The following is a 25,577-nucleotide window of genomic DNA, read 5'->3' as shown; positions in this document are numbered from 1 at the left end:
ATTTATAGAAGAGAAATTGATGTCTCCCAATATATCCTAATGTTGATGTATCTGTACAGATATTTTTGTACAAATGGGATAGTAATTAAAGGACCAATATCCTATATTAGGTGCAGATGCACCTGTTATTATGACTTCTGAATTGCAGCCATTTGTCAGCAAGTTAACATACAACAAACATTAAGTAGGACTCTTTCAAGTGCCTCTTTTTCACTACCTCCGATCCTAATGAGTTACAGCTGTTGGTTTCAATAAAACACCCATATCTTAGGGTGATATGTAAACATGCCGGAGATTCTATAATTTTCACCTCAAACTGACAGCAGTAATTAACAACAAATTCAGACTGATGGGAGCATGTCTAAGGTGTTGAAGTGATTTGTTTTTTTCTTCAGGTGTAAACTTTTGAGGTTATATGGGAGAACACAAATTTATTTGAGAAGTCCACAGGGCAAACAGAGGAGGAATTAAAGCGAATGTGATACCACCCATAAAGGAAAAACAGGTAGATTTTGTTTTTAGTTTCTTTACAATCTTTAAATTTATATGGCCAAAAAATTATAGGAATGGCTTATTTTTAGCAAAGACAGGTGTGTTTATATAAAGATAATAGTACCACCTTGAAGATAATGGCTTATGAAGCAGCAACGAATTTTGATAAAGTTCAGAATAACAGTAGAATTTGGAGAACTCAAGGTGGTACATGTTTTGTGATTTATTTGTTTAAAATTGTCCACAAGAAGATTAACACATTTACTTGTCTATATATGTCTTAATGCTGCAAGTTGTTTGTCTTTTAAAACTAAATCATGTTGTATTTATCGGCAATGCATTTTAAGTTTTCCACGTTTGTAATATCCTGCCGAGAAATAATCCTCTATGATATGTGAAAAAGCAATCTGTAATTCTCAAAATTAACTTTTATTTAACATGTTAAAGTAGGATAGAAGTTTTACATATAATTTATGCAATGATGTACTATATGACCTTTGGGAAGGGGGATACATGTTTTGTAGAAAAAGGTGAAAACAAGTAAAATTAGTTATAAATTCCTTTCTGAAAATTATCACTTCTAGGTGAGAAGATAAATAGAGAAATTAAAAGATATGTTTTAAAAATTATGTTTTTCTGTTTGTTTGTTGGTAAATTCAAAATTTATGTAGATATGATTAATTTAGCAGATGTACTGTTGTTCTAATAGGATAGATACACCCTGTAGAAATATTATCAAAAATAATTCAATACTACATTGAAGAAAAAAATCAAAATTAACATTGGTAAGCTAGAGATATCACTTAATTAAACACTCTTCTTATAACCAGAGTCACTCAAGCATAAAATGTAGGTCAAATACAGCATCCATTGAGCATTCAGTTGTCAAACAAAGATTCTACATGCATTGTATACAATATAAGCAGAATATTTTATTAAATATTCAATATTGGCATTATTAGCAAGGATGTTGAGATTATTAAAATTGCATATCACTATCAATTCATGAAGCACTATTATTAAGGAAATTGAATACCATTTTAGGTTGGACTGAATACCATTTGAAATTGGCTTAGATGCCATTTTAGATTGGTTTGAATACCATTTTACATTGGTTTAGATACTATTTGAGATAAATTAATCTCTAAATGCTAGATGTGTAGGTAATAAAAAAGTTATATGGGACTACACTTTTTCCTGTTACCTACTATTTCATAATTGAGCATGACTTGGCACTTTTTTTTTGAAGTCAGTAGGTGACAATTTATAGAAGAATTCATGTTATTCATATTCATCCAAATACTGGAGTAATTGTTGTCACATAAACCCCTTTTATAATAGATTCAAATTTGATGGGGCCACAGAATTTCATAAAATGTCCTAATAGGCATATTAAATTCATCAGAGTGGAACTTCATCTTTTCTACAGGTTTTTAGGTCATTCACCTTAACACTAGTTAACAGAGAGAGGTACATACTTTGTAACATCAAAAACAATAATTTTACTGGATGGTATAAGATAAAGAATTGTCTTTTAGTGTCAATGTTTTTTTTTCTTGAACTCTTGTATTGAGCACTTAGCATTGTCTGTTTGTCTATTTACCCGTTTGTCTGCAAAATCTTGCCCATAACTTTTGATTGGTCGGGGGCTATGGCATTCAGATTTCCCTGTGTTTTTCCTTGTGACAAGGCCTCTCTTTGGGTACCAACATGTTTTAGGTCTTGACCTTGACCTTTGAGTTTGACCCACTCTTGCAATAATTTACCAAACTTTAATTAACCTTAGCTGTAACTTATGAGCAGTTAGTGCTAGCTAGGGCTTTTATGCTTCACATGAATATATATCCATACATGTTAACTCTCCCGATTTAGGCGGGAGTCTACCGCTTTTTCACTCCATCTCCCGCCTACCGATTTAATTCAGAAATCTACCGCTTTTCTACAAAAGCTGCGTCTAAAGTATTTTTGGTTCGCTTGGGTATCCATTTTTGAAGCCACTCTCATAAAATCTCGCTAGATATCGCGTGATTTGACTCAGAATCATGTAAACGCTTTTTTTGCACATAGATTTCAAGCACGGATTTGACAACAACAACAACATAAGACTACCAGTGATTACATTGGTTACGATAAATTAATCAACATCCCTGCCATGAAAAACGAGATACAGCTTTTGAGAATTAGATGAAAACATTTGACATCGTCTTTAAAAGCACAGAAGCTCACAACTTTATCAAAAAAGTCAATAGAAATCACTCGATTAACCAAGCCATGTGGCACATCTCTACTTTCGTTTTCGATCATCGCGGGAAATCTGATTTATATAACGAAAGATACGAACTTGTTTTAGATCTCGATTAAACCATGCCATCATTTGTTTTGTTTAAAAACTGAATGAACATTCAGAATTATTGCTTCTAGGCTATTTCAGCAAAGTTGAAATCTTTGCCAAAGATCACTCTTCAAAAGGCTAAGTAAAGCAGCCAATCCAAGCAAAATGATGAGCATGAACAATATTTGAATTTGTACAATTTATGTCAAACTTAAGGTGTTTCTGTCTTCTTATTGCTGTTGATAATTAAGATTAATTAGTGTAGGTGCCTGATTTCATTTAAGGCTTATAATATACATGTATATTACATGAAAGATATCGATAATCAAAGCGTTAAACAACACGCGCGCAATGCTACCGCTTTTGAGGTCTGAATCTCCCTCTTTTTCATCACAATAGGTTAACATGTATGATATATCTTTCAGTGGGTATAGATTTGTAATACATTTGACCTTGAACTTTGAGTTTAACCCACTTTTAAAAAAATATTAACCTTAGCAATAACTTATGAAAAAAAAGTACCAGGACCTAAATTCATATTTCACAAAAGTCTTCCTTATGACAAGGGCTATACCTTTGATACCAATAATTTTGACCTTTTCTTGTTGGCCTTGGCGTTTGACCTTCTTCTGAATGACTTAAACCTTGGCCATAACTTTTGAACAGTTGGTGCTAGGTCTTTGATATTTCACTTGTGTATTTTTTATGACAAGGCCCCCCTTTGGTACTTCTAATTTGAACTTTTGACCTTGACTTTGTACTTTGATCACATTAAAAAAACATAAGTCTTTGTCATAACTTTTGAATGGCCAGTTCTTGCTTATGGGCTTTCATATTTCACAATTTAGTATGTATATTCATTTAGAAAAGTCATTTTTTGGAGGGGGCAACATTTTTTTGTTATCTCTTGACCTTCGAGTTTGAATTGCATTTGAAAAATCATTGCCAACAGCTATCATCACTCTTTCACAAACTTGTTTCACCATGGGAATGTACACTGTACATGTATTATGTTTTATTTCATTAACTCACTCAAATTTTAGGCTCAATTGAACTCTCTAGAATCACTAGGTCATTATTAACCAGATTTTGCACAAAGCATCCTTTTAACAGGGTATCCAAACATTTTATCTTTTGAAACTGCTTCACTTTCTTGAGGAAATATCCTGGATTTATGATTTTTTTGTTGTTGTTGTAGTGTTGCATTGCTTTTATCCTTTTAATGGTTGATGACACTAAACTGCCTTGTATGGATAAAATAAATAGCTTGTATGGATATAAAATATGAAGTGCAGAACTACACCCAAAAGACACATATATATTTATTGATTTTCTTCATTTAAAAATTTACCAATATTCAAACCTATTTTTTCTTCTAATATTTGACAGTCTCTTGTGCTGTCTAAGGGAACTTGGTAAAAATATTAAATTTGCTGTTTAATTAAGGATGCTCTTCTAAAGCTTGAAATACTTATGTACAACAACTGCACCAGTGAAGTCTTCTTAGGTAGTATTACATACCGCATTAAACTTCTTAAGGGGTTTATGCCCTTAAATTTCTTCCACTGCTGAATCATCCTCCCACCTTTAAAAAATGAAGACATAATTCATTCATCCTTTCCTTTTATAGACCTTACCCTACAGTGAGTTAGTGAACTCAATTCCTAAAAAAATAAACAAGGATAAATAGTTGTTATGATGGCTAAGATAGAAAAAACAAGCTGGGGCCAGATAATAAAGATTTATGTGTAATAAGACAAATTGATCCATTGGGCTTGTAATTCCATCGCACTGTTTGACTTTTTTCAGCTGTGCTTTACATTTCGTAGTCTGAGTGCACATGTAATACAATCAAGATGCTTGGTTTTGTTCATACCTGCTAGAGAAAGGTATATTTTCTATATGAGATGTTAACTGCATGCTGGTGCATTCATTTAACAACAGGTATGTTTCATATTTTAAGGTTAATGAAATAAATTGATTATTCATGAAGCTATAATACAAAGTGTACTGGTAACTAGAAATCAACATTACCATTATCAATGAATTAAAAATCTTATAGTTTTTTATAGTGAATAGTTCAGAGAGGCGGTATACTGTACAGCTTCAGAGAAAATTGGGAATCATTATATACAGTTAGAATTTAATCTCAGAGTGTACATGAAACATTACATTTAGCAATTTTTTTGTAAATTCAAATCTTGATTTTTGACAAATCACTTAGCTTTGCTATAATAGCCAAAGGTTTATGGTCTGCTCTTCTCCTTTAGATTGGTACAGATTGTCAACCCGTTGCTAACATTAGTGAAGATGCAAATTCGTAAAATGCAAGGTTCACTTTTCGTTTAACATGTTTCTGTCTATATAGGTCTTATAATGCACACCAGGTAATGAATTGTTACTCAATGTTTCAATCAGCTTTTTTACATATAAGAATATATATTTTATCATTACCTTTCAAATGTTTTGCACCAGTACTTGGTCATTGTAACCAATTTTGTGTACAATATGGAAAACTACCTCAGGAATTTCTATACATATATGTATATCAAGTTAATCAAGGTCATAGCAAACTTCAGGGGAAGGCAAGCAGAAATTAATGGATGTTTTAAAATGGAAATGTTTAGGACCACCAAGGTAATTAGATAATAAGCTCAGGTAGCAATGAAGGAATTCCATTTTATGTATATTTTATAGGAAGCTGATTTCCATTCTAATACCTTAATAAAGTTAACACATAAAGCAAAGGTCACAATTCACTGTAGTGTATGCTTTGAAAATAATTTTTATGCCCCCTTCGAAGAAGGGAGGGCATATTGCTTTGCTGCTGTCTGGTCTGTCGGTCCACTTAGTTTCCGTTCATTTTCTTTGCAACCGTTGCACATACTGAAATTAAATTTGGTATACGGATAAATCAGATAGATATCTAGGTCAAGTTCTGTTTTAAAGTCTGCTCACCACAACTGCACGGACTGACAATATACTGTGTGTATGTTTTGCTTTCGAACATTTCTACTCTGAATTTTCTGGATTTTAGTTTTAATATTTTTCCGTATACACAACAAGATTTCCACTTTTCTTAATTATTGAAATTAAAAGTAAAATTTGTGAAAGTGCAAGGACTTTGTGTCAATCAAACCCATCTAAAAATTTTAAGTTTTAATAACTTTTAGATGAGATAAAATTTTTAATATATTTTTTTGTGAAATGCTATTAAAATATATAATTCGTAATATTATACAGAAAATATTAACTTCAAATCTGTGTCCATGCACCTTTAAACTCCTGAAAAACAACCAATTGCAAATTGATCAAACTTTCACAAAATCTGTATTTCATATTGGGATTGTGCATCTTAATTTTTACAGAACCTTTATTACAAAGTGCCAATGATGACCTCATATTTTCTGTTTAGATCATACCGATATTTGTTTCCAACAGAATAAGCATCAATCTGAGAGTATTGCATTAGCAATACATGTACTAGTCCCCTACCGGCAATGGTAATTGGTACCAGTTTCACCAGTAGGGGACTGAAAATATGGACTTTGCAATTCTCAAGATCGGTACACTCTGGGATAGCCATCAATGGGGGTACCCATTCTCTTGTTCAAACTTCTTTCATAACCAAATTTTATTTATACATTATCATATTACCGTGATTTGACTATACTGCAACAAAAAGTGAGGGTGGGGGGATGCCTTTCAATGAACATTTTCAATAGTAGGTGTAATGTTTGGAAATAAAATGCCCTCCAATCACACTATTATAAAGTCTATTCTTATCTCCAGCCATCCCAGTCAGTAAGTATTGGTCCCATTGTGACACTCTAGATTACCGGTAGTTGATTTTCAATTAAATAACCGTAATAATTGCTAATATAGAGAAAGATTCAAGTTACACAAAAAAGGTTTTCTGAACCAGTTGAGCTACAGTCCCATAAGAGACTTCATCGGATTATGTCATATGCATTGAGTGCTAACATGAAAACTGTTATCCTAGCTATTATATTTGTTCATTGTTTTAATTAAACAAAATATATTAATCTGAATGAATCATAGAAACATATGTAGACTTCCTTCCTGTACCTAGAATGATGTAATTTTTTAATTATCTCTGATGTATTTTGCAGCTTTGAGTAGTGTGACAAAGCATGAACAAATTTCAAACAAGTTTAAGATACAAACTGCTGGATGGGAAGAAAATCACATGCTGAGGTTACTTAATGCAGTTTTGAAGCAAAGCACAATCTTGTGAAAAAAAAAATCATTGATTTCTTTGTTTCTACCATTTAAAAATCAATCTAGCTCTGATTAATTACATAATTCCGGTAGGTGAGCATTAGTAATAACGTTACTGTGTTCCTGGATCGCTATTGATACAAGGCGACTGCTCCACACGACTTCTCCCATCCCGCAGATCTTCAAAACTGACTGGATAGCACTTTATCAGATTGATTTTTGTTACTTTTCTTTGGACGGGGGGCAAAAAAAATCTATCGAGAGTCCAGACGCCCACTTTCAAGTGTATTGACAATAAAGGATGATGATTTAAGAGTGAGGGGTCTTAAAGAAAAAACAAACTATGGCTTAATGTTTCTTGACATGAATTGAATGTCACACACATTCTTGGAGAATGTGTTTTAGCTGTGTGGTGTTACTTATTGGTACCTTTATCATTTATTCATACCAATTAATGCTTAATTTCATTACCTGCAGATGAAATTAACTTAATGAAAATTATATCTTTCTTGATAGATTTTGGAAAACAAAATTTGTGGCATTTTTGGTGATGGAGCTTTTAGGTTTTTTTTAAGTTCCAAAGCAGGGTACTCAAAAAATTTTGTTTTGATAGAATATTGACTCAATAATGATTTTATCTGTGAAAACATATGTTGTCAACATTTTGCATCATCCCATCTTTGCAGGGAAATAATAATTGGGAAAAAAAAGGAAACCCATGCAATCTTATCCAGATAAATACAGAAAAAAAGATTTCTTAATAAATTCATATTATGTTGTTTATACATTATAAAGTACTGTTAGAAACAGTCAGAGATGAAGGTCACTATGAATTATTTAGTATAGTGATAGTTTATTTTTATCAATAATTTCACAAGATCTTGGAAAGAGGATAGCCTGTCTCAGAGACAAGGTGAGCAAAAGGTAAACTTTTATGATCAGCAAAGTGCTAAAAAATTTTTTCATGTTTTTTAGGCATTGGGGGATATATTTGTTGTAGGTAGAAATAAAAGGGAAGCTTATGGAGTATTTACCATCTTGTTAAGTTCAACTGCCTGCCAAAGCTACGGATGCAGGCACGCGCAACTCCAATCATTTGTGAAAGATAAAAGCTGTTTTTCAAAGAAATGGGTGATGATTAGGATTTTTTCACTATGGGAAGTGATTTTAAATGCTAATTCCATTTTTTTTAAAGAAGAGAATTATACAACCAAGTGTAAAGATATTAATATACAAGTATTGTGAGGGAGCAATTTTTCTATCACGATTTGTGAGCTGCAAAAAGGAATCAGGTTATAATTTGAAAAGGTTAGTTTTACAGTTAGGTATATAGTTTTGAAGAATCTTGTTTAATATTAATAATTTGAGGCTAAATGTTAACAGATTTAAGTAAATTATTTTCTTGTTTTTTAAATTTTAAACTTTTAGGATAATGACAGTGTACAATTTTGAACCTATAGCTGGCTTAATAAGTACTAGTTATCAAACAGCAAAATATACAATAAATGAAGACTTTTTTAAATTTAGTTTTTAATTTTGTAAAATGAATTTATAAGACAAAATCAGATTATTTTTTATGTCTTTTAGCCTAGTTAAAATCCTTGAAAATGCCAGACATAGTGAGTTGTGATGGGTGGTCGTATTGGACAGAAAAAGATTTTTTTTCTTTGAAGTTCTTGGTTTTCTTTCTACGAATCATCTGGAATTCAGGCTTTCCTAACAAATTTCTTTTCAATGTCAGGTTCAATTTGTGATTCTTTTTTTTTTTTTACTTCTCTTAAAAAAAATTGAATCTCAAGTGAGGGGGCATTTCATTTTGCTCACTATATATATAATACCCTTATTAAATAGGAATTCTGTTCTTTTTCTATGGGGGTATATGAATCCACTTACTGGTACATGATTTCAGTCTTAATTAATTAATTCTGATGATGAAAGGTTCTGAGCTGTGTACTCTGTTTACCTAGTGCTGCTTTTGTCTGTCTGGCGGGAGTGAGTCATGAAAAACATCATAGGCAAGGAAAAAAATAAGAAAGAAATCTGTCTGAGCCATCAGAGATCTCCAACACAAGAAATGAATTTGTTTTGGAATTCTTGATTGATAAGGGTTCCAGATCGCAGAGGTTTGTTGTTTTGATCCTAACTGCCATACCTGCTTTGTAGAGAAATTGGTGTGTTGAAAGATAGATAGATTTCTTGCAGAAGACCATATCTAAACTTGCTGCCCAGGATTCAGAATGAATGTGTCATCTGATATATTGCTATGTACATTTATTTACCTAGAAGTTGCTGACACTTTCTCTTGCTGGGTCTAAGATTGCATCTCAGGTTGCATGTAGATTTGCCATTTATTTAAAAAGAACTGTGACATGGCGGCATTAATGATTCCTTCATGGATAATGGAAGTTTAATGGTTCCAGGGAACACCATTCCCAAGTATTTCACTGATGATTGTTCCTTTGTCTTTGTATGTTAATTTTAAAAGCAGGAGATTCTGCGTTCTCATAACCTGTTAGCAGATTAAAAAAATAAATTATCATTAGAATGCCCAATTGTAGGTGATTAAAATCAAATACATGTATCATTCTTCATATTTGTCTTCATATGGCTTTCGTCTTGCATTTCGAGACTTGACTAATGTGATATTATAGTAAAATGTAAAGTTTTATCAAAACATAGAAAGGTTAGAAAAAATTTTAATTGCAAAAATTTTTACTAATAACCAATGCAAGAAATTATTCGAAACATCGAAGTACACATAGATCTGATTTGTTTACAAGTATCATACATTTTAAGTGCTTAACATAATGTCATTATATGTCAAGGTCAAAAAATGATGATGCAGTTGAATAGCTCTCATCATTTTGTATCAGCATATTTGATTTCACTTATAATATAATATAAGGATTTCTTTAAAACTGAGCTAAACTTTAGTTTAAGAAAAAGTGAGGTCAAGGTCAAAAGAAATGTCAAGATCAAAAATTGTTGATGCACTTGAAAGACATCAAACATGTATCAGAATATGAAGATTGATAACACTATCTTAAACGGTTTCATAAAGCTGAGCTTAATGAACTGAGCTAAATGCCAAGTGCAAGAGAAGGACAAAAGGATGGAAGGACAGAAGATGGACATGACGAACTCTATATGCCACGGCCATGAAGGCCATATTCACATGGCGGGGCATAAAAATTGCCTATTGATAAAAAGTTTCTGAGTATTTTCCTTCAAAATAACATTTAGAGATATATGTTCTTATTAGTGTGAATGCCTTAGGGGGATCTGGACATGGAGAAAGCTGAAGAAACCAATTTGAACTTCATCAATTTACAAAGCACTATAACACCACCATAAGACAGCTGACAGGCGTGTTATATGTATGCTCTTTTGTTTCCTCATGTAAACGGCTAACAATCTTACCTACGCTGTAGACCAAGGCACACTTTCTCACTTATAACTGACAGCAGGAACCAAGCTAATCATACATATTTAATTGTCAAGTATGTTGAAATCATTGTGATACTTTAGGTGACCATTCAAATCCAAAGACTTTTGTGTTGTATCAAAGACCTAGCTCTTTGATACAATATAGTATTGCCTCCAAGTGTCAAATGCACAGGAATTGTCACCATGCTAATAGCATTTACCATATTATTTTACAAAGAGTAAATTTTCATAAGCATGTACAAATTATAAGATTATGATGTTTCGGTATAATAATGTGCATATACCCCGTCTATGTCTCATTCCTATACGTTTTATTTATGGTCTAATAAGGACTACATCTGGTGAGTCTTATAAAGGTCCTTAGACAATTAGTTTGTCTTCAGACAATTCGTCTTGAGAGTGAAATGAGATTTGGGGCAGCACTCAGCTGTATTACTGTATTATTAGTCAATCGAGAGGCATTGCCAAGGGAGGTAATTGTTCTTTTGTGGTGAATTATGCATTAGTGGAAATAGTGCTGGCAAAAAAAAATTTACCCCAATTCTGTCTTACTCTATATATGGCTGTTTTATTTCAAGTTTATGTAACAGACAGCTAATTTGAAGGTATTTAAGTCTGCTTGATTAAAAGCCAAACTATTAACACTGAAGAAGTACCTCACTTGAAATTCTGCAATAGAGACAAGAGAAAATTGAATGGATTTGCGATAAGTCAGAGATCAAACTATCGAATCAAAAGTTATAGGCAAGGTTAAAGTTTTTGTGGACAAACAGACAGACAGATGGGTGGACAGGACTTGTTTCTTTAAAAATGTTCCATTCAATGGTAGAACATTCATGTTTCTAGAGACACATTTCTAGTTTCTTAATCAAGCTGAATTTATTAGATGACATACAATATTATATAAAAATTTTAGCTAAAAAAAATTTTAAAAATCATAAATTCCTTGATCTTTCAGTTTCTGTTTTGAAAAAAAAAATTCTCATATTGTGGGCATAAGTGGGAAGGTTAAATTTAAGATAAAAGGTTAAACAGCTTTAATATGTACATCTTGTGTATTCAACTTAACTACAGTCGTTTGGCCAGTTCTGAATTTTGACCAGTTCCGAATAATTATTAATTTAAGAGCTGATAATTAATACATTCAAAGGTGTAGAAATAAATCGAAACCTATGGTAAGAAGGCTTACCTATTTATGAGTGTTTGAATTATGTGAAGTTTATATTTTTTGCCGTCAGTTCGGTTTCTTTATCGTACTTGAAAGAGTCAACATTCTTTCAAAATGCAACAAATCTGAATCACCGTGACGCGTAAGTTTGCAGAAAAACCTCTGTAGAGACATCAATTTTTCGCATAAAACAACATTCTAGGTATCAAAAGTAAGTTTGATATGTACTCTAACAAATACTAAAAATTTGTCTAAAATAAATATTTAGAACACTGGAAGATGTCGGAATATTTTCCTGTTGTCATTTTACTAGTTCTGAATACCCATTTTAAACACTATTATAAATTCATTCTTCGTTATTTTCTTCAATGTAAACGTGACTTTTTATACCCCCGCTTGAAAAGCAGGGGGAAGGGGAGATAGTGATGGAATGTTTGTCCATCCATCTGTCTGTATGTCCATCCAGTTAGCTGTACATCCGTCCGTCTGATACGCTTTGGGGTACCCATTTCTTAATCTCAACTCCTCTTTTACCACGGAATGAAATTTAATTAGGCTTCACATAATTTAATGAGACTTTCCAGAATCTTTGTTAAATAGTGCCAAAGTACCTTTTCTATTTTATTTTTTGATCTGGCACATAATTCTGGCTCCCTTAGCATTACATGGATACAGCCATTATTTCTAATATTGAAGGGTATATCCATCTCTTATCCACAATTCCTCTATTCCACTGAATAAGATTTAATGATACTTTTATAGATTCTTTATAACATTGTACATGTGATCTCATTATATTTTTTTGATCTGACACAAAGTCGGGTCTCCTAGCTAGAGCAAAACATGGACTTTGTCATAATAATCATATAGGAGGCATGGGGTATCATTAAAGTGAGCTCAGTGTTCACAGTACCCCTAGTTTCTCTTTATCCTTTGGAAATACAAATAACTTATTGGTAAGCAATTAATTTAACTTTTCTTAGGCATGCCAATGGATAATGTGTGGGATGTATATTTTTCAATTCAGGGTTGAATTGAATGGGTACCGCTAGGGTATTCGGAACTCGTCGGCTTATTCGTAACTGGTAAAATGAACACCTATGTTAACTTACGAAATAAATTTTTCGGAGGGAAGGCTGAACTTTTATGAAACAATATTTAATTCCACAAGTCATTGAACTACCTTGACAAAAAACTTAAGATTTTGAAATAATGCCTCGTATATTCATAGCAACCCCTTATCCGTTTCTTATTCAGAACTGGTCAAATAACTGTACATGTATCAGTATAAAACAATCAATATTTAAAGAGTCCTCCAATAATTAAGAGTTAGTAGACATTAGCTAATTAAGAAGTTTAACACTCTTATGACCAAGCTAGCATTGGAATTCCTTTTGAAATGTGACAAAAGTTCCAACAAGATGGTTATAAGTGTATGTAGAAGTAATTCATTCTATTTGACATAAGACATCTGTCCTGCGTCCTTCTCCCGTATTGATTGTTTGTGTTCAAATTCAGTTAGAGAATCAGCTATACCAATTCCGTTACTCAGCCAATAAACATTACTCTTCCTACTGGACAAATGAATTTAGACATAATTAAGGGTTTGGCCTGTCACTGTTCTCAAACTTGATCTTTGTTTTCTCATCTTCAAAAACACCATTCCCCAATTAGTCAAATTGGTGCGTAGTGTTGATTTAGTTTTGTTCAAATTATGCCCCCCTCAAACTAGGATAGGTCCAAAGAAGGAAGTTTTGCAGAGAAAAAAAATATTTTGATAAAGTAGTTGAAATAATGTATTTTCTTCTCAAATACAACAAGGGGCAGCATTAATCAGAATTGATATTTTTGATTCTTTGTTTAAATCATGAGCCATGACTAGATGGATGGAGGACCTTTACATAGGAAAAAAAAATATTAAAAAAGCTTTTCTCAGCAACATCAGGGCCCAAGTTATTTAGATTAATATAATTTACATCTTGAATGTTGTCGATGTTTTGAATATGTGGCATATTTTATGCCACAATAGTATTTTAAAATTTCATAGGTTTTGATGCTAAAAAAAATTTTCTCTACAAAAAAAAAGAAGATCAAGATAATCATGTTTGCTAAGAACATTTACTGGTAAGTTGCTCAATTCTGGAAAAGGGATGTAAAGGAAATGTGAGTGACCTGTGTGAGCATTGTAACCCACTGAGGACACTATGACCAACTCAGTATTCCTTTTATTTTTTCCAAGTAGATAGTTTTAAAATGGGGTTGCATGTTAAATTTGAAAAATTGTTCTTTCTATGACAAAATCTGAGTGCCAAAATTGAAAGCAAAGTAAATGAATTGTGAGCAGAATTAAGTTCTTGTACTTCCTCATTCTTTGAAAAAAATTCTTTTCGGATATTGAGCTTTCAATTCCATTACTAAGAAATTGAGGGGGACTTGGAATATTTGTTTTTGATTGATCCCAGTATCAAGTACAACCTAAATAGGTTAACGAAGATGATGTCCTCCGAGATGGAAGTCTGCATGCACATTTGCATGTTCTGTTGCTGGCTGCATGAGTAAAACCAGTCAAAAGCTGGATCTGGACTCTTATCATTTAGGCACACTTCTATTTGCCTTTATCAGGAGTACATCTTCATAGACCTTAGAATGTTAGGCCACCAATGAAACTACAATTTAGATCATTACTAGATATAAAATTTCTGAAGAAAATGTCCTCCCAAATCCCGGATGGTGATCGTTTATTTTGGAACGTGTACTTTATCTAAAGGGAAGATCACTTGTTTTTTGAAAATGTTTCTGTGCAAGCAATCATGTTGTAAACTAATGAATTTTATCATCTGAGTTTTACTTAAAAAAAGAGAAAAATTAGACCCCATGGTTTGAACAATCAAGCAACTTGTAATTCCCTTGATCAGATTAATTGTTATGTAATGGAGGAAATCTTTTTTACTCATGGCACCGAGACATATACAATGATTCTAATCAGATAATTTCATTAGCACAAATGGAGAGAGAGAGAAATTAAGTGAATAAAGTTGACACTCATTAATCTTAATTAAGGGGATTAAATTAATCAGTTCAGAAATTTCTCACTACAGAATACCGCATATGAAAAAAAAATTGATTTAATAATTAACTGCTGAAAATTGTGAGTCAGTATTCTTAATTAAGTAACTATTGAATACAAATAGAATAAGGAATTTAATGGATATTGAGATTGCTTGAACTGCAGATAACACTTGTAAAAGAAGAAAATATTCTCTTTAAGGGGAGATAACTATAATTGGCTGTTTGACAGTGATAAAGTTCCCAGAAGGTGGTCCATTGATTGATTGTTAGGAAATTCTTGATTGATCAATAAAAAAATAATCAACCTCCTAAGATTGCAAAATGCTTGTGCTAAAGTTAGGTTAGGTTTGAGTCAAACTAGTACTATCACTTTTTCACACCCATTTGAAGAAAATTTGTTATGACACTGTAATTATGTATGATTAAATCAGAAAGCAAGTGTCATATAGCTAGGGGGCAGTTTCACAATTCTGAGCAGATTTGATAAGTTTCTTGTAGATTTTTATTAGAGGGAACATCTTTTGATTCCCGATGTGTTCACACATTGACTTTACAGAAGATAGTGAGGTGTGACCATTGGAAAGAAACCGTGTCGCCACTCAACCGATAACATTTTAACTAAGTTTTATGTGTTTTACAGAATCTGAGGGGATAGGGTTCATGAACATTTTTGACTGACTTCACACACAGGTAAGGAACATTTCTTATATTATGCATTTATGTAGAAATGCAAAAAAGCTAAATTAGCTGCAGTGAAGCAGTACATAAAGATTTGTTAATTAATTGCACTGCTGTTTTGTTGAATGAACAAATTGCATTCCTGTTTGGTCTTTAAAAAGTCTTGCTCTATAGCTGTAGAGAAAAATTCACAAAAGCTTTACTTTCATCAGTACCAATATTGTCCTTAATGCTGCCCTTAGAGTTAATACAATATTTGTCTATTTAATTCTGTTACATTAGCACATGTCATATTATTATAGATCACTTGTTTGTACATGCTGGTTTAGTCTAGGGTACCGATTCGTTGTTTCCTATCTGGGAACAAATGTGATTATATATTGTTAGTTTTATTGACTAAATTGTTACGATGTCCTCGTTAGATATATTTATTTGCTGGATTATATGGAGCTCTTGTCGTGCATGCTAATTAACTCAATTGTTTTCATACCTTCGTTAGAAAAGGACATACTATTTAGGTGTGATGAACTGGGAGGTTGTATGCTATGTTTTATTAAACATCTTGTATATTTTTGGTTGTGGTGTAATTCATTACCTTCTAAGAAGAAAGTGTCAACTGGCTTAATATTCATTTTAAAAAAAGATTTGTGGATGTAAAGTGAATATGAATTAAATGGTTTTTGGACAAGAATTTATTTTAAAATACAATGGATGCCAGTGAAAATATTTGAATTAATGAACTAGGTAAGTGAAATATTTAGTTAAGCTTTTTTTCTAATTTATGAACTTTAATTGCCTCCTCACCCAACTACCCCCCCAAAAACATAACTGACAATTAATAATTTTTATTGTTTGAAAACACAGAATTTGTTCTTTATATTTTAAGAATAAAGAACAAATAAAAAAGACTGAAAGAATTTTTATATAGACTGCGTGGTAATATATATTTGAATAAGTTCTCTCAATTTGTCATAAAGATAATTACATTGTAAACTATAGACATTAATTGTTGTTGGTGGGATAAATTTATGAAGGGAATATGGTCAGGATTTTTCTGTAGAATTTGTCACAATGTACCTGAGGTGCATTGAAGACATACAGTGGCAATCCATTGAATCCAAGAAATCAGCATTTTCTACCCCCAGAATTTACAGAAAATGTGAGTCTAGGTATAATTATGACCCCATGAGGGAAGAATATATTTACATTAATATTGAGTATCATAACATACCCTGAAGAAAGCTGAATCACACTGGAGACATGTCATTAATGGAAACAATTATATGTATTACAAATGTTGGAAACAGTTATCTCAGTCACCCTTGTTCTTACATGTTACACATTAATTTTAAAATACATATGATTAATGGTTATAGTTTGAGATTCAAAGATGCCTATTGCAAAACTAATGTAATCAGTGGAGTGTGTACATGTATATTCATGCACATTTCTCAAGGTTATGCTCAGTCGGTAGAGCGCTTGCTCTGCGATTGGAAGGTCGTGTGTTTGAATCATGACCGCCACTGTCCTAAGTCAATTAAAAGTTTGTACAACTGTTCCTTCACCAAGCACTTGGCATTTTGAAGTGAAAGTTGTGAGTCATTCTGAAGAGAGGCCCCTTGTCACAGTAGGTCTTTGCAGGATAAAGATCCATCACTGCTCAATGACCCTGAGTGCAGAGTAAAGGTCTAAATTCACTGGTATATGGGTACATCTCTCTTTGAGTGAAAAATCTTGAATTGGGATTCAAACATGTGACCTAAGGATCAACTAATCTTACTCCATGATGTTAGAGCAGACTCTCAAACCACTGTGGAACGTGGGTGACAAAAGCCAAATGGTATATGTATCTTCTCTAATTTACTCTTTCTCACTTACTGGATAAGTTTTTCCATAGCCCACCCTTTGTATTCCCATGACTATGCCCATTTTAAAATGGATGATCAAAGTATGATTCCAAAAAATTATTAAAGTCATTAGAAAATATTCTACTGTTTAAAAAAAAAACACTCCTGTCTTACTGTTATTTGGCAGAAGCCACCAGCCAAGGAGAGAGGGTCGTTAAAAAAAAACTTAAAATTAGGTAAAAACGTGATAACAAGAATCCCAAACACTTGTGATTTGGATAAATCTCAAATCCGAAATTACAAAACGTCGGGAGATATAGGATTACCTGTATATCCCTATCCTGGGTCATTGACCATGGGAAAATTTGTAGTAATCTACTTAATGAGTAATGACAGTGTAAAAATGTGTTAAAGGGGGATCATGATATCATAGAAAGATTTTCATGTGTGGTTGAAAATGGATTGAGAATTGTTTTATGATGGCTAGAAAGGTTCTTTTGGGTTATGGTTGGGGTCAAAAGAGAGTTTTGTCAACTGACAAAATTGGACCATAAAATCTTAATGTACTTGAAAACAAGTCCTTACACACAGATTTTATCTTTCAGAAGGTGTTGAATGTAGCATAAAATTATCTTAATTCCCAACACCTATGTTTGGAGAAAGCAATTTAAGTTTAATTGTTATGTTAATTTGTTTTAAATTCATTTGTTTTAAGTTTTTATTGTGCTCAGATTTTTATACTGATAAAATATTTTGATAAATATACCTCGACCTCAATATTTTAGCCTTTGATTTATGTTGTACTCTAAATTCATTGTCCTGTTTTCATTGTCCACCCTATGTTAATCATTAAATGATGGGAGTAGTGCTCTAAGGCACCATTTAGTTTACTTTCAAGGCCATTAAATGAAGAGTTACTCCCCTTTTGTGTAATGGCCGTGAATTCTAACACCATCTTTCCCTTTATCAGAAAAGGGAATCTGTATACAATTAAAATAATAAAAAAGCTTTTAACTGGACATGGACAAAAAGATTATGGAAAAGTCCACAGAATTTTTATACAAGGTGATAGAGTCTTGATATTTGAAGAAGTTGCTGAGCATGATCGTTTATTTATACCCATGCTGGTACATGATACTTTAATTGTTATTGCAGTTGAACCATGAAATACTAAATATCTGTATACTTGGAATAAGTCAGGCATTGTATTACAGTACATGAATAAGAAGATTTATTCACTTTGTGATAATTACACATATAAAAAAAAATTGTGAAGTTCAACAACCTCTGAATTCACATTTTCTTTCATGTGTGCTAGAATGATTATTATAATTTAAGATCTTTTTTTTACATTCTTTCTATTGCTTTGTCCTAATATTTTGAGGTTCCTTATTCCTATATTTATAACTGATAACTAGAAAAAGCAATTATGTTCCTGGAGAAACCACTTAAAATTTGATGAATGATGAACAAATAAATTAGTACCTGACATTATCAATAAATCTTCGTAACATAAATACAAAAAATATTTGCTTTTATTAAAAAAAAATCTATACTGCAGTGCTTATTGAATTACTGATATATATATATTTTTTTTGTTTGAAGAAACCATATATCTACATAGATATAAATCTGAACAGTATGAGTCACACCTAGAAGACAAAGATTATATAAGACAGACCAGTCAAGAAATGTCCCCAATTTAAGAAAAGTGAGAGACACCCCCCACCCCCCACCCCCACCCCAAAATCAAAATATGTAATTGTAACATATGATTTATCAATTAGATTTTCTAGACCTTGAGATTTACGGCCACTACATGTTTATGTTTCTCTTCAATTGATCCTTGTTTTCCTTATGTAACTAAAGGATTTATTGTTTTAAATACAGTCAAACCTTCCTATCTCAAACTCAGTGAGAAAAAAAAATTCCAAGATACCATAGAAATGAAGGTTTAGAGGGTAAAATACTTATTAAGAGTAAGTGGTTTGGACTTATCCAGGGTATTCGAGCTATCAAATTCAATTGATCTAAAGTGCTAGGAAATCACACATGCAGAAATTTTCTTAGCTGCAAAAATGTATAGCCCTCTCTCCCCCTTTTAAGGGGGGAGGGGGGAGAGCTCTGCTTATCAGACTTCATACACTTATACAAATTTTTATTCTGAATTATTCATACCTGAGGTATACCCTTGACGGGGCATTCATGTCCATATTTCTTGTCCATCTTCATTTTTCTGGCAGAAATGTAAGCTATTTTGGAAAAGTATAATTGTTATAAAAATAATAATTTTCAGGAGTGTTACAACATTTTGGTTATATAAGTCATTACTAATCCCAAACATTTTTATCATTTATGTAGATAACTAGACAGTTTTATGTTGTCGATACATATTTCAGGGCTGTTGTCAGACATAAGACCCTGAAATCTTGATAAATTCTTCTCCTGAAGGTTAGATTTATTTAAATTTTGCATGTTTTATACCTGGAATCAGAAGATAATCCATAATAAACTGCAGTAGAGAAGTTGGATAATTGGCAGTGTGCTTGACTTGGGCTGCATAGGTTTGTTGATTGCCAACAGACCTGCATGATGTTTTTTATCAAATTATCACCGTTTTATTTTTCTTTTGCTTCAAGACTTGTGCAAGAAGCATAAAATTTCCAAGATAAACAATGTAATAACTTGATACCTTAGTATCACGAGGTTCCTTATCAATTAAAAGGTGCAGATATTGGTATTAATTTATACAGCTTAAGGTGCAGTATGGGAGTTTGGTTTAAATAGCATTCACCAGAAAGACACAGTACTTTTAAATTTGTCAGGCCTTTATTGACAAGATCAAGACAAACTTGCAGATTGGTCATTCACATATTAATGTATTTAGTTCTTAGAATTAAGAGTATAAATTTTTTATTCCATGTTTAATTGATGAACATTATAAAATCATAAATTTGTATATAAATAAATCTAATTGGCACATTCATTAGGATTATGTTGATTAAGCAGAACAATTAATCAAACTACATTGATCCAAAATTTTATAATAAATATAGCTATATGATAGACATCAAATTTTACAAGATTTTTATGCCCCCGTAAACAGTTTACAGGGGTGCATAGTTTTTGCCCTGTATGTCTGTCTGTCTGTTTGCCTGCCTGTTAAAAAATGTCCGCAAAAACTTAAACCTTTAAACTTAGTAACTTTTGAGTGGGTGGGGCCATGGCTTTCATATTTCTCAGGTGTATTCCTTATGACAAGACCTTTCTTTGGGTACCACCAAATTTGACCTCTTGACCTTGACTTTGAGTTTGTCCTACTTTTACAACATAATACCACATATAACCTTGGCCATAACTATTGAACAGTTGAAGCTTATACAGCTTTCATACTTCACATGTGTATTCATTGTGGCAAGACCTTTCAGTGGGTATAAATATTTGTGACCTTTTGACCCTGACCTTAGAGTCTGCCCACTTTTTAAAAAACTTGAAACTTGGCCATAACTTTTGAAAAGTTAGAACAAGAGCTTTCATATTTCATAGACGTATAATCCTTGTAACAAAAACTGACCTGTGGGTACCAACACTCTTGACCTTTTGACCTTGACCTTTGAATTTGACATGCATTCGAGAAAATTGAACCCTAGCCATAAGCTGCCATACAGGGGCACCAGTGTTTCTCTAACACATCTTGTTTTCTAAAAAGCTCGGTAAAAAAATTTCAGTAAACTTTCATAAATCTTTTAAAGCTGATTTTAAATTTCTGTACCTGTAGAAATATAGGACCTATTCAGAATGTTGTGTTTATGAGGCACTTCATTTTGAGGCATCCCAGAACCCATAAATCTTACTGTCATTGATAATATTTTGATTTCTAAATTTTATAGATTATCTTTAAAAGCACCCAAAGGGTTTTTATGAATATTCATATTGTATTTGAATTTGAAATGATGGAAATGCTGCATTGGAATATTTTTGTGATATTAATAGTGGGAAATTTCAGTTTGTCACTTAATGTTTCAGATGATATTTTCCATTTGCGTCATTTTTTAACTCAATTCCCCCAAAGAACTCTATTTTATTGTAATTATTTGAAAGTCTGCTCACATAATTTCATTTGTATTAAATGTTTGTAAAACAGATGATGGAAGCTCAAGGCCAAAGTGCAAGTGTTTTAAATGTAGTCAAACTCCAAGGACATGATCAAGAGTTCAAAATATTGATACTTATAGGAGAAAGATCTATTCATAAGAAATTTGCATGTAAAATATAACAGCCCTGTAAGTTCCAACCATTCCAAAAATATATGGCAAAGGTGGTTTTTTCCAAAAAGAGGTCATGATTGAAGGTCAGTGTCATGGGGAAAAAAATAATGGTACCAAAACAAAGTTTTTGTCACAATAAAGGCATAATTTATTTCAAGCTAGATATGAAAGCCCCCAGTGGCAACCATTCAAAAGTTATAGGCAAGATTAAAGTTTCAAATGCAGGTTAACTCCTAGCTAGGTCAAGGCCATGAGGTCAAAAATGTTGGTATACGTCCTAAAAGGTCTTGTCACAAAAAATACAAATATGATATATAAAAGTCAGTTAAATTTATTCTAAAGTAGGTGAAACTCAAAGGTCAAGGCCTTAAGGTAAAAAGTTAATATCTTTAAAAAAAAATCTGGATACAAGGAATACGCATGTGAAATGTAAAACTCCTAGCTTTAACAGTTCAAACGTTTTGGCCAAGATTAATTTTTTTTTTTCAAAAGTAGGTCAAACTCCAAGGTCAAGGTCTAGAGATAAGATACATGTATATTGGTACTCAAAGTAGGTCTTCTCACAGAATGTGAAATATGGAAGCCCAAACATCAACCATTCAAAAGTAATGTGGAAGGTTAAATTCTTTTAGGGCAAACAAACAGATTAACAGACAACCCAAAAATTGTATGCCTCTAAATCTATTATGGTGGCATAAACATGATCATGATAAAAAAGTTTAATTTAAAAGATTAATTTTTTTTTTTCAAAAGTAGGTCAAACTCCAAGGTCAAGGTCTAGAGATAAGATACATGTATATTGGTACTCAAAGTAGATCTTCTCACAGAATGTGAAACATGATCATGATAAAAAAGTTTCTCTCTCTCTTTCTCCTCTCTCTCTCTCTCTCTCTCTCTCTCTCTCTCTCTCTCTCTCTCTGTGTTTCTCTGACTGTCTGTCTGAGTCTATCTCTCTCTTTTTCTCTCTCCTTTAATTATTATTTTCTAGTATGCTAAAGTACAGGTTCTAGAGCAGAGCGTAGTTCATGTATTAAAAATACATCACATTGATAATAACATTTTCTTTAATCTTGAGCACCAATAGCAGCAAACTTTTTATTATGTTAAACTTATAGAATGGAGATCTCAGAATTAAGGTTGTTAATGAAAAAAATACATGGATAGAAAAGTATCCTGGTTTGGACATATTTTGAATAGAAAAGATGAAATAATGCATTCTAAAAAAAAAAAAGGCTTTTAGCTTATGTAGGGTCACTATACAAAAGGGAACTGGTACATAATTTGCTAAGTCCCAATGGGTGTATTGTGCCACAGCAATGGAATGATTGCTGCATCAAGATTTTCAAACACATGTAAAAGCAGTCATTATTTCATTGTAGTGCAGTAATTGTCCTAAAGAATATTAATTGACAAGTGCTTAGCAGAATAAAATGTCATTAAACGCAATCTTCAAAAAATGATATATGATTGGCAGTACGTCCTGTGAGTTCCAGGTAGGAGACATTTGTTTCTTATGGTTATTTTATGCTTTTTCTAAGATGTACATATACATTTCATGATGAAGGACCATGAATCAGAGCAAGAATCCTTCCTTGAATGTCAAAATGTTTAACACCCACTTTTTACAAATTATTAAGTGATTCTGCTTTACTTTGTTTGGACAATTTGACAGAGTCATTCCTCACATTGGACTGAATATTACATTGTCCACCCCCTCTAAGATTACCTCCTAACTGAAAGGTTAGGTATTGGTAATCTTGATGACAGGTGATGGGGATGATAAGTCGACTATCGCATACATTGACAGACATTTAGTCCAGTATTAGAAGGAATCGATGGTCATTGTGTCCAATTTATGTAAAAGGGTCTTCCATCAAGCTATGAATGGGGACTTTTGGGAAAGATGGGAATTACTGTTATTTGTGAGACATAGTCCCAGAATAGGCCAAAGAAAGGACTTTGGTATTGATTAACTGAAGAGGAATGAACTAGTTTTCTACTTGGTTAAATTGTGTTTTTCATTTGATTACAATAAGCCGGTGAGATGTTCTGTCTCATAGATGAACACTAAAAAACTTGCAAATGCTCTTTTCTTCTATGATCCATGGATGTGTGTGTAAGAAATATTGTGTAATAAAATAGATGCATATAAAGAGAATTTCCATATTGATTCCTAGCAATGCAGTGCTAGAGTTTATGAGATGTAGCAAGCATTGAATCATGATGCTAGATGCCTGATAGGAGGGGAAAAATCATCTTGCACTGCAATCAGGACTATAGGGGCCATGCTCACTTAAGATACTACCAACACTCTGTAGACTTAACTCTGTTTGATTAACAAAGAAGTGCCATTGATAGGATAGGTGACCTTATTGTCTGGATTTAAAGCTTTCAGCTTTCACTTTTTAAGGTAATTTTGGTTTCATTGAAAAGTTTTTAAGTTTGAAGTTTGTTTTTAAGTTGTAAGTTTTACCTAAATTTCCTTTGTTTGATTCAAATAGAGGATCTAGGTGATGGTTTAATAGAAACATGATTGTTTTGAGGTTGGTTTTTTTCTCCTTCTGGAATGGGGCATAAAAATTTATTTCTTTTTGAAAGTGATTTGAAGAATTTTAATCAAATCTTCTCTATGTAAATTTTAAAAGAAAAAACCCACACAAATATTGAAAGATATGCCAGTAAGTGCATAATTTCTTGTTTTACAACATCTTGTAAACATTTCTAACTTGTAAACAAAGAGTAATGATTGAAATTACAATAATTTGTTTGGACATCAAGGAAGACAACATGTTTATATTACTTCCACTCCCTCTAGTGCATCCCTTATGATGCTAGAGAACATCAGTTTGTTTACCCTTGTAAATGGTCAACAAGAAAATTAGATTTGTGGAAGGATCCAGTTCTAGGTGCATTGCCCGCTGTATTAAAACAATAAAATGATTCCACAATCTTACAGTAGGACTATAGTTTCCCATTATCCAGGGGGCAATCAAGGATATTCTCCCTTTAAATGTGAATTCTGGTCATCAGATAGCTATTTTGCTCATAGGTCTTAAAACATTTCTGTAAATTCATCATACTTACTATGGATAATTGATTGCCAAGAATGTCAGCCAAATTATACAGAGTAAAAACAGGTTTTTCAATCATTGTATGATCTTTCAGCCAGTCATTTTTAGGTACACACTTCATTTATTACATGATCTGAAACGATTAAGTCTTTACTGTCTGTCTGTATAATAGAAAATGTTCAATTAGTAAAAATTGTGTAGGTTTTTATTTATTTATTTTTCTTATTTTTTCTTTTCTCCCTAGAAAATTAGAGCAGTACAGGTGAACCATTTTCTCTCGACTTAGAGAAGATTTCACAGGTAAGAATTCATCTTTTTTAGACATTAAGACATTAATTTCTCTCTAAAAATGTTTACATGTATTTTTTTTGATTTGATAGTAATGATTATATTGAAAAGACAGCTGAGTAACTCAGGTGACCTAGAGCCAACAGACATGGTTGTTGTATTATCCCTTTGAAAGAAATCATATTTTCTCTAGAGACATCTAGAATTCCTATTTCTTGCTTAAAAGTCTACAAAATTTATGAAATTCATGTCTATATTTTTAAACTCTTAAGGTTTAGACCTCTGAGTGTTTGGCAAACTTTGATGTTTTAGAGAAACTTGAAGTGCAGAGTATAACAAGGACCCTGAGTCCAGTTCCAGTCATGAATGTGGGACACCTGAAAAACTTCATTCTGTAATTTGGTGACATTTTTCATGGAAATTACAAATCTTGTTTGTTTTTTTCTTCTTATCTCTTGACCAATCACATTAAAGACTTGGCAACAAATAATCCTTTACACATGCATGCATTGAGGTGTCAACTTATGTTTCAAGTCAACTTAAGTTACATTTCAACTCGTGAAATCCCAAATCTTATTGGTGCATGTCATAGACAGAAGAAAGCCCTTGAAATATTGAATGAAGTTTGTCAAGGGTCTCATGTCCAGGAGTAGACTCATGTCCTGACATTGTGAG

The 25,577-nt window shown here is 32.4% G+C and overlaps 1 protein-coding gene across 7 annotated transcripts in view; it reads left to right on the top strand.

The window, feature by feature from the left end:
• The first annotated feature begins 238 nt into the window (after window positions 1-238).
• The window catches only part of LOC134230371 (neuronal calcium sensor 2-like), a 42,545-nt gene continuing 17,206 nt past the window's right edge, over window positions 239-25,577 (top strand). Inside the window, exons 1-4 of one of the 7 annotated variants that reach the window (XM_062712132.1) lie at window positions 239-505; window positions 4,634-4,748; window positions 15,374-15,440; window positions 24,860-24,914. The gene's annotated coding sequence lies outside the window, so the exon portion shown is untranslated. Of the gene's footprint in view, window positions 506-4,633; window positions 4,749-8,081; window positions 8,375-9,081; window positions 9,190-9,351; window positions 9,534-15,222; window positions 15,441-23,706; window positions 23,954-24,858; window positions 24,915-25,577 lie in introns of those variants that run through there. The other 6 variants (XM_062712131.1, XM_062712133.1, XM_062712135.1 and 3 more) reach the window with 6 other exon arrangements.

This window comes from Saccostrea cucullata, unplaced genomic scaffold (genome assembly GCF_032062105.1).
Source record: "Saccostrea cucullata isolate Sc308-1 unplaced genomic scaffold, CSIRO_AGI_Scuc_v1 ctg315, whole genome shotgun sequence".
Classification (NCBI taxonomy): domain Eukaryota; kingdom Metazoa; phylum Mollusca; class Bivalvia; order Ostreida; family Ostreidae; genus Saccostrea; species Saccostrea cuccullata.
The sequence above is the reverse complement of the archived record's forward strand: the minus strand, read 5'-3'. Positions and strand labels throughout refer to the sequence as shown.